Raw genomic sequence first — 9,135 nt, forward strand, 5'->3', positions numbered from 1 at the left:
GTCAGGAATATAACAGTTGTTGTCCATTCGTTTGATGTGTTTTGTCATTTGATTAGGGACTTTACGATTGAATTTTCCTCGGAGTTCAGTATTTTTGTGATTTTACTTTTTTTTTATAACGTTAAATGAATGTCTGTGTATTTCTTACCTTTTACGTTTTGTTCTAACTTTTGACGACATAAGTCATATGACAATCGGTTGTGATTTTGGAAATTTTTTGGTCTATATATAATATCGAAACTACCATAATTCTATGTATCTATTATTAATGCGAAAATTTTCACCTTTAGTAAACATATTAGTTACTTTATGTCAAAGCAATTTAAATGGAACGTGTCGAGAAAAATATGTTATTGTATTCAATAAACATTTAACTGAAATTTGATGCATAATAAATATTTACAGTAGTTGCATAGTTATATGTGCAAAAAAGCTTTGTATTCAGCTATAGAGATTTGATTGTATCTACATATTTCATAATACAATATTTAAATGACCATCCTTATAAAAAAAACATCTCATTAGTGTTAATGCCCTAAAAAGCCATGATTTTTACAAAACATATTTTTTAATAGAGAGTATATATACTGTTTCGAACTAATTATGGCAATTGAGATAGTTGATATTAAATAAAAACAAAAACAATCTGCATGTGTCGATGAAAATACTACATCTTAAATGTAACAACAAAGTATTGAAAATTGGGAACATCTGTCCTACGTTCAAGACACATATAATGTTAAATTTCGAGTTCATTTTTGTGTTAAAATCATATTCCATTAACTCTTTGCATGATAAGTGAATTGAGAATTGTCAATTAAATTGAAAATCAAAATATACAATCTATCGACACTTACTGAGGGTTGCTGCTCACACGGAAGCTATCAAACCAAGAGTTTCAAATGGTGAAGTTGAAATCATCCCTTCGTAAATTTTACGGACGCCATCACGAGTTGGTTGACCGTTATGGAATAACCGTTTCACAAATGATATCGGATATGTTCCTTACGTAGTAACTTCAATCCCCTTCCCTTTCATGAATCTGACCTACAGAATTAGACTATTTACCGGATTTGTTATCACATAAGCAACACGACGGGTGCCACATGTGGAGCAGGATCTGCTTATCCTTCCGGAGCACCTGAGATAACCCCTACTTTTTTGGTGGGGTTCGTTTTGTTTATTCTTTAGTTTTCTATGTTTTTGCATGTGTACTATTGTTTGTCTGTTTCTTTTTCATTTTTAGCCATGGCGTTGTCAGTTTATTTTCGATTTATGAGATTGACTGTCCTTTTGGTATCTTTCGTCCCTCTTTTACTAAGGTTGAAAATTGTGGACAATCATAGGTTTGTATTATGATCTTTAGACAAACGATGAAGTACAGTATCCGACGTTACTCGTTTGGCTTTCCAAATTTTAAAAGTTTCCTTAAAACAGCTTCATAAAATTTGCTTTGTTAATTTTTTTCCTTCTTATTATCACCATTCAATTTTAACAGCCATCAAGATAGGATTTCATAGTAACTGTGAACAAACTACATTTTTTGAATATGAAGTTGAACAAACAAAAACCCATACATAGGTTACAATAAATAAAAATTAAATCACATTGTGTGAACTATGATGAACACATTTGATTTATGTTCAGTTAGCACACATATTTGTTATTCTAAAGTTAGAGGCAGATTGGACGTTAAAGTCCAACTATATATGTTGTTATTTAAGGATACAACTGTCTTTGTTAGGGACAAAACATTCTGACTACTGTAAAAAGTTCTGTAAAATAAGGTGCCTTTCAGCTTTTCTAAAATGTTCATCGGACGCAAGACCCTGTTGATAAATATTCCGTATAGACTTCACAAATAATACACGATGGTCTTGAAATATAGATTCTAGGTACTGACGTTGTGTATCAATTTAATAACGTGTTATAGCATTCTTTTGTTTGTCGTTGTTAAATTTTATTTTTACTATTAAGTCTATTTCATATAAATACCCATTTGACTTATCCATCCCTTCCTTGTTTTATTGGTAAGAATTTTATAGTCTAGTCATTCGTTTTGTTAATGTGCTTTGTTTTTATGCCTTTTTGTGTTGTCTTTGCTGACTATTCTTTTGGTTGTCATGTTAATTAAGATTATAACACAATTTTGTCTGATGTACTCCTATTTAAAATGATATTTTTACCTATTATCTGTTTGTTTTGTTCACACCTCGTAGTCAATACAATGGAATTATTATGCGACTATCATACAAGTTAGAGGTTTAGCTAGCTACATATTCCTGACTTAGTATAGACATTTTCTTATGTAAAAAAACGGTGGATAAAACCTAAATTATACAGAAGTGAATATTGAAAAATCTGTACACATCAAATCCGACAACAAACTCAAGTGATTTGTAAGGGTTAGAAGATCTTACCACTTAGTGAGATCTTTATTGTTTCTGCTGTTAAAATACGTTGCTGGGTCATATCCGGAAGTAAGACATTAAGAGCGGACAAGTAAATATATAACCTTATGAATTATACCATCATAACTAGCAATGAAAGGACTCGATCACATAACATACGATTGACGTGAAAGATACATGTAGACACATCTTAGACAGCAAAAAATAAGACAGCATAATATAACACCCCTAAAAAAACTTATAAATAAATTGTTCTTATATCGTATTGTTCCACCACTGTTCTCCGTTAGCGGAGGTTTGGCGCCTTCAAACTAGTTAAACCCTCCACATTATGTATGTGCCTGTCCCAAGTCAGGAAACTATAATTCAGTGGTTATTATTTATTGCTATATCATGTTTGTTTTTCGTTCATTATTTTGTACATTAATCAGCCCGTTTGATTTCTCGTTTGAATAGTTTAATATTTACCATTTCGAACCTTTCACAACTGACTATGCGGAATTAGTTTTGTTGAAGCACCTACGGTGAGCTATACTTATTAACTTCTATGTCATTTGGTCTCTGTGGAGAGTTGTGTCATTGGCAATCATACCAAATACTTTTTTCTAATGACAAAATTGTCGATTCAGGTTATACATCTCCGAGTTTTTAGTGCTTGCATTTCATTTAATGAATTTAAAGAAAGTTAATAAACCAAGAAATATAAAGGGTATAGTTGAAATTATCTTTTCAAACGCTTAACTGGCAACATAATGCTTCGGTTGACATTTCATAATAATGTTGTTGGTGATGACCACTGACATATTCTACTTGTTTAGATCAAAAATCACTTCCTACTTGATTACAACATTATATGTGCTTTATCACAGAAGAGCTGGATATAAACAGTATGATGGTTGCAACAACAAGAAGAGAAGGACATGATTTCCCTGCCACAACAATGGCATTTTGGGAAGGCTAAGTTGCATAATTTATGTAGTGTGTTTTTAACTGATGGTAACGATGATATTACATTTACAATCCCCTTCCCTTTCATGAATGTGACCTAGAGAATTAGACTATTTACCAGATTTGTTATAACATGAACAACACGACGGGTGTCACATGTGGAGCAAAATCTAATTACCCTTCCGGAGCACCTGAGATCACACCTAGTTATTTGGTGGGGTTCGTGTTGCTTATTCTTAAGTTTTCTATGTTGTGTCATGTGTACTTTTGTTTATCTGTTTATCTGTTTGTCTTTTTCATTTTTAGCTATGGCATTGTCAGTTTATTTTCGATTTATGAGTTTGACTGTCCTATAGGTATCTTTCGTCCCTCTTTTGCAGTGGATATGTATTTCATTATTATTTTATTTATAATTTTTGTTTGAACGACCAACCACCAAATTGGCAATTACCTATATGTATTTCTGTGAGGATTTTACATTTTCATTTTTCTTAGGTTCTAAGACGTAATAAATTAATTTGTTTAAAATTTCGTAACATTTGTAGTATTAACTTAATCGATATTTCTTTTATGTATTATATCACTTACACGGCTTGAAAACATGATAGATGTGCGTTTCCATATACATGATCTACCCTATTTTGATAAAGCTATTTTTAGATATGATATACCCATTTAAAAATAATTCAAAACATTATATGAGAAAGAAACATCATTCAGTAATCGTTTATCAAAATCTAATTACATTGCTTTGCAGGGGCAGACATATAATTTACAATATTTAATTCTTAAAGCTTACAATAAGTCAATTTTCAGTATGAATCTTTGTTTACTTTTAGAATCAAATATCTAAAATAAATATAAAAACCGCATCCTTGTATTTATTTTTTAGATTTGGAGTAATTCAAACATGTTTTCTGTCTAAGACATATAGTCACTTACCTTGAAATATTTAATAATAGTGCAAATATTACAAACTTATGAATACGATAGAAAGTGTTTCAGGTTTATCATGTTTATGTTCAGTTTTCGTCTGATCATGAAAGGCGATACATATATATTTATATGTATTAAGTTATAGTTGATTGAATTTCAATCACATTTGTAAAGAAGTGTATATAATATAGGTAAAATATACTTTAAATTTCGTCAGTGTTATAATGTATGTTAAATATTCTATTGTATTTGTGCAATGCATAACTGGAAAACCCATGTAGTTTTTTAAGCAATGTTTTCGAAAAGTTTAAATCCAAAGATAAAGGGAAACACTTTGTTTACATAAAAAAATGTTTTTGTCAGTGTACATAGATATACGAAGATGTAGTATGATACAAATGAGACAACCCAACATTCTAATACAATTTATAAAAAGTTAACCATAATAGGTCAAAGTACGGTCCTTGACTCACATCGAAAAGTACATTATATACTTTGAAACGCAAAAGTAAAATAAATTTGATAATGAAGTGATGTGGTAAAGTTGATAATCAGACAACTATCCAATTGGGTCAATGCAAATAACTTCAATTTAAAGCTAGTTAGAAGCCAATAACACCTTGTAAATAAATAGACAATCAAATGACTATCAAATGCTAATTACTTCGATTGAAATCTAGTTAGAGGCAATAACTTCTAAAAAAATCATGATGTCCAAGAGTAAAACTTAGTGTAGCTTAGTACTGAGGAGATGTGGTATAATTATTACTCAGACAACTATCCAATTGGGTCAATGCAAATCTATAACTTCGATTTAAAGCTAGTTTAAAGCCAATAACATCACTAAAGATATCTCTACCAAAACTAGAATCGTCAGATAGTTATAGTTTTAAGATGAACACACACTCATTAGGTATTTAAAATCAGTCACTGGAAAATACTAAGACCTTGTTGGTAAATGTTCCGTATTAACTGCACAAATCATACACTGTGATGTAGAAATAAACACTGACGAGTAAGAACTGACGATTTTAATCATCTTAATTACGTCTTATGATTTCTTTTTTTTTATCTGTAAATTGCTGTTTTTATTGTTTAGTTTATTTTGGATGGTTTCCATTTGATGGGGCTTGCTACTTATAGATCTCGTAATTGTGCTATGTTAATTGTGTTTTATTGTCTTTCGTTTTTGTTAATGTGCATTGTCTATATACCATTTTGTTTTTCTTTGTTGATATATTTACTTGTTTATAGTGATTGGGATTATAACACAATGTTGACTTCTGTACTCCTATTTTGACTTTTTAGCTAGGATATATTTTTGTTTTTGTTTACACATTGTTGTCAATATAATGATTTTTTTTTTGTGACTGTCATACGAGTGAGAGGTTCAGCTAGAATAAAACAAGGTTCAAGCCACGATTTTCTACATTACAAAATGCCTGTATTAAGTCAGAATATGACGGTTGTTATCCATTATTGTAATGTGTTTCAGGGTTAGGTTAGGGTTAAGGTTGTTTTTCCATTTAATAAGAGTCTTCTTGTTTTGAATAATCCGCGGAGTGCGATATTTTTCTAATTTTTGCAACGTGATTTTTCAAAAGTCACAGTAGACTCAGAATTGCAGCCGGTGATTGTTTTTTTTTTTTTTTTTTTTTTTTTTTTTTGTCGTTTGAAAGTAATGAATCATTGGATAAAAAATTAGTCTAGGAAATTTATATTTTAAATCAATAAATAAACTCATAATCATACTACAGAAGAATAATTTTAAGTGTCTGCTATCTGCTTTTAATAAAAAAAAAAAAAACATGATAGTATATGCCTGTGTTTCCTTCAGCATTGGTGCAAGGTTTTGTTTGTATAAATTAGTTAAAGTGCCTGCTTTCTGTTGTTAATTTGAAAATGAATTTTAAAAACTTTCGTTTCCTTCCTGATGATCATTATTTTGTATAACTATATCCTGCTCATTGTATGTGTTCAGCATCGCAAAAAGTCGAATAGTGTTTAAAACTCAGGTATAATCCTCTTCTAATCGACTTGATCCTTTATTCATGTGATGCAGCCTAAATAAAGGAACTTCGCGAGTAGAATAAAGAGACGCGTGAATTATTCATTAATTTCCATGTACAGACAATGTCCTCCAATAAAATGATTTTTATTTAACTGTAAATCACCCTGCGGCCCAATAATAACGAAAAGCAAGACTGCATGGCTAGAAAAGACCAGATATATGACTGAATGTTAAACAATTAAATAAAAAAAGGCCTGATATAATTTCCAAAACAACCTATGTAGTCAACTGTGAAGTCTTGCCTGTCAACAATCGTCTTTTTCCCCCTTTGACCATACTGTTACATAAAAAGATGTGGTATGCTTGCCAATGATACAACTGCCGACAATATACCAAATGACACTGAAATCAACAACTATAGATCAACCATGAGCAAACCTCATACCACATAGTCAGATATGTATGGCCCCGAAATGACTAATGTAAAAAAAATCCAAACAAGAAAAACTAACGTCCTTAGTTAAATAATGTATGTCATTGACGAATAGTTTTTTCCTGGTCCTTTATGACATTCATTTTGTTACTATATTTACATAGGAAGTTGTGGTATGAGTGCCAATGAGACAACTCTCCATCCAAATAAAAATTTATAAAAAATAACCATTATAGGTCAAGGTACGGCCTTCAACAAGGAGCCCTGGCTCACACCGAACAGCAATATAAAGGGCTCCCAAAATAACTAGTTCAAACGGGAAAACGAGACTTTCTTATTGTAAAATGTTTTGTCTATATTAAAGCTTTCCTTTGTTTTACTAAACGGTTGACAAAAAAAGTTTAAAACTGTTTTTATTAATAACTTAAAATTTGAACGGAAGGAATCAATTTCACGTTTGGTTTAAAAAGGCAGTTGTTTGGTGCCATGCTACGATATTAATTGAATTTAGCAATGGCGATATGGAAGTTATTAATCTATTGTAGTCATTATAACAATTAAAAGTTAAGTTTGAAAAGGATGTTTTCGATTAAAAATATTGTTTGAAATCAAAATTAGATCAGGAAACAACTTGGCCGCAATTTAATAATAAAAAATGAAAAAAACACATTTACGCCTACGGAATACTATATAGGAATCTAAATTTGAACATTCAGAAACCCATTGCGATACGGAAGTAACATAGTTTTATTTACATACTTGTATTTGTATATTGTTTAGATTACGGTCAATAACCTTCTATTGTCACATGTTTTATGCGACTATAAAATTGAGAATGGAATAGTTAATAATAAATCTATATTTTAATTCATATTTAAAAAAAAATAGGTACATATCAAAACCTGAAAAGACAAAAGTTAAATAACAACATTACTCCTAGAAAAATTCAAAACGAAACTTGAAGTCCGCAATCCAAAAGGCAAAATGAAAAGCTCAAACACACCAAACGAACAGAAAACACCTGTCATATTCCTGACTTGGTACAAACTATTTATATGCAGAAAATGGTGAAATAAACCTGGTTTTATAGCTATCTGAACCTCTCACTTGTATGACAGTCGCATGAATTTACATTATACTGACAAAAAACTCAAACACAACAGGTTAAACGGTCCAAAGTTGGGGTAAAGCAGTAAACATTGTGATATATGGGTCATCACTATAAAAACAAAGAGACACAAATAAGAATATAGACTAAGCCCATCTGCTTAAATAAACGGCAAGAATACAAAAAATTAACAAAGTACACTTAGACAATGAGGGGATGTATAAAAGTCTCTAAACAACAAACAAGCAACATCCCTTTTTTTATTCGAAAGTTACCGATACTAGCGCACAAAATTTCAATCCAATTATCTATAATGAGTTTATATAATACTTAATCGAAACGCTATCATAATATGATTACTACACAATTGTTTTAATATCAAAACCATGCATCATACATCTACAAATTAATACAAAAGTGTATATACTATACTTTAAACACTGATGGAAGAGAATAACTGATTGAATTTCACAATTTATTCATTGCGTTGTTCGTTGCCTTTTTGCCATTTGAATGTTTAACCAATCTTTTCTTCAGCAATTTCAAAATATTGTGACAGTTTGATTTCCGTGTGATAATTATTCGACTTTCTAGTTAAAAAATCAGAAATAGTCATGCCGTTTTAGCATTAAAGGAACACATAATTACATCACCATAACAATTATTAAACCAACTATAAGCCTTAGTATTGACATCAGTGACATATTGCTTTCATCAATAGAATCATCAAGTCATTGTAAATAGCAAACACATATAATACTTCACAAAAATTTTTAATCCCATCCTGCATAATTTTTACCATCATTGGTTTTTTTTTTTACAAAAAAATGGCAGAAGATATCTAACAGATATGCATGCAAGATGCATATCTGTTAATTGCGTCCGTATGGCAGTTTATATCATAAATACACCATACAAATAATAAAAACGGTTGTACAGGCAAAAGTATTTCACATGTAGAAGAGTTAATTATCTAACTTATTTAGGGTTGTATTTAATAAATTCATCTCTTTCACAAACCGCACCTCCTTTGGGGATATATATTATATTCATAGATACATTGTTTTGTTTACGTACTTTTTCCGAGATATGATTTCTACGTTTCATCTCATAAAGACATAACTTCGGAATGTAACTAGAATAAATAAACATGAATTGTGGCCGCCTTCAATTGTGAGCAAGACCACGAGTTGAAGAGATTGGAGGAACGGGATTTAAGTATAATTTTAAGCTCTTTGAGCTTCGGGGGATATAAAAAATAGTAGTTCATATGAACCTCCCATTCTAG

General features: G+C 30.6%; 1 protein-coding gene across 2 annotated transcripts in view; it reads right to left on the bottom strand.

Moving 5' to 3' along the window:
* The window catches only part of LOC139528578 (uncharacterized), a 50,696-nt gene extending 46,237 nt beyond the window's left edge, over positions 1-4,459 (bottom strand). The window contains exon 1 of one of the 2 annotated variants that reach the window (XM_071324610.1): positions 4,302-4,459. The gene's annotated coding sequence lies outside the window, so the exon portion shown is untranslated. Of the gene's footprint in view, positions 1-148; positions 223-4,301 lie in introns of those variants that run through there. The other variant, XM_071324611.1, reaches the window with a different exon arrangement.
* Positions 4,460-9,135: the final 4,676 nt, after the last annotated feature.

Source organism: Mytilus edulis, chromosome 6 (assembly GCF_963676685.1).
Source record: "Mytilus edulis chromosome 6, xbMytEdul2.2, whole genome shotgun sequence".
NCBI classification, from domain to species: Eukaryota; Metazoa; Mollusca; class Bivalvia; order Mytilida; family Mytilidae; genus Mytilus; species Mytilus edulis.